This window comes from Octopus bimaculoides, chromosome 11 (assembly GCF_001194135.2).
Source record: "Octopus bimaculoides isolate UCB-OBI-ISO-001 chromosome 11, ASM119413v2, whole genome shotgun sequence".
NCBI classification, from domain to species: Eukaryota; Metazoa; Mollusca; class Cephalopoda; order Octopoda; family Octopodidae; genus Octopus; species Octopus bimaculoides.
This window is the reverse complement of record NC_068991.1, coordinates 1,996,824-1,998,653: the sequence shown is the minus strand read 5'-3', so window position 1 is coordinate 1,998,653 and position 1,830 is coordinate 1,996,824. Positions and strand designations below refer to the sequence as shown.

Genomic DNA, 1,830 nt, shown 5'->3' with positions numbered 1-1,830 from the left:
AGATAATGTTCTTCTTATATTGTTGTTGGTGTTCAGTTCGTATGGGTGGATGGGTGGGGGTGGGGGGGTCAGTGGTGGTCGCTGAAGATGGAGTTGTTGTTGAGCTCCAGCGTGACCGCATCGAGCAGACATCCAATCGAAGACGTTCCAGGCATGACGATCATAAATACCAAGGATTGCTATTCCATTTTTAAGACAGCCGGGTGTGATAGGGAAAATTTGACTGCTATTTTTAGCACGTGGAGAGGTTGTTGTCGCTAGTAAGTGGTCTAAGTGTCTTCAAGTGCTGTGTATGAACACGCACGCACACACACACACACGTAGTATGTGTGCGCGCGTGTGTGTATCTATATGTGTGTGTGTGTGTGCGTGTATTCTTTTATTCTTTTATTCTTTTACTTGTATTAGTCATTTAACTTTTGCCGAACCGCTAGATTATGGGGACGTAAACACACTATCATAGATTGTCAAGCGATGTTGGTGGGGTGTGTGTGTGATTTGCTTTAGTTGTTTTCGTTGTTATTGTCCTTGTAACTGTAGTAACTGGTGCTGATGTTGTGGTTTCTTTTGTGGCAGTTATTTATTATTATTATTATTATTATTATTATTATTATTATTTTTGTTGTTGTTATGGTTGTTGTTATTTAACAACATTAGGCTCTGTAAACAAGTGTGAAAGTCATTTTTCTTACAAAGCTTTGGCCTGAAGGAAAAGATAGCTGGCGGTGTCTGCTCCGATCTTTTGCAGCCCTTATGATAGGACGGGCGCCAAACCCTAAAGCAACCCTCGTTCTCTTGGACGACATCGGCAGTGGGGAGAGGAGAGGGCTTTCACATACAGGGGTAGAACCATAATCAAACCTGACCGATGAAAGTCGTACAGGGGTTTATTTACTGTTCGTAATCAGACGGGGAAGGGTACGCCACCCAATGATCCAGTAAATGGCTTCTCTGATTGGTGAGAGAAAGGACGAGAGAAATAATTATCGGACGGAATGTAGATGATGTCTGAATGCTTGAAACAAGATGGAATCTTCTGAAGGCATATTAGAATTATGTATAATTATCGTCCATCCTTCACCTGTTTTGTTTTAAAGCCTGATAATTATTCTCTTGGTTTCTTTTGCCAAACCGCTAAGTTACGGTGAGCCAAATTTAATCTATAAATCTTTGGTTGACTCGTGGCCCTGCTAGAAGACACTGGCCCTGGAACGAGGAAAAGTAAAACTAGAAGTCGGTGTTATTTGAACCCAACGCCTAAACAGATGGAAGTTTGTGTCTATCTATCTATCTATTCAAACACCTTAACGTCCTGGTAGGAAAGGAAAAGTACCCGATACTGAAAGTAGAGCAGCTGACCGAATTAAATTATGTATATGCATATATTTGTGTACGTGTTTATGTATATATGTATGTATTAATCAATCCGTATATTTTTCCCACACACACAACACACACACATACACAATTATTCTGATCGAAGCGCACTGGTGCATTCATATACAGACACCCACATACAGGCAAACCCAAGCAACCAACCGCCCCACCCATCCACCCGCACACATACACACATACACACACACATACATACATATATACCTTACAAGTAATTTATCCACCTGGGTGTGTGCAGATATAATATACATAAGAAGCTTTTTTTTATATTTTGTAAATTATGACGTATTTATCTGTATGAAAGTGTCGGTTTCACATGACTAGTTGCGTGTTTATATGTATATATATACATGTATCAGTATATGGACATGTGCGTATGTGTGTACGTGTATGTGTGTGTATATATATATATATATATATATATATATATATATA

The 1,830-nt window shown here is 39.5% G+C and overlaps 1 protein-coding gene across 1 annotated transcript in view; it reads right to left on the bottom strand.

Annotated features, from left to right (window-relative positions):
• LOC106876548 (homeobox protein SIX3) overlaps positions 1 to 1,830 on the bottom strand; it is a 16,803-nt gene that overhangs the window by 8,032 nt on the left and 6,941 nt on the right. The window lies entirely within an intron of this gene.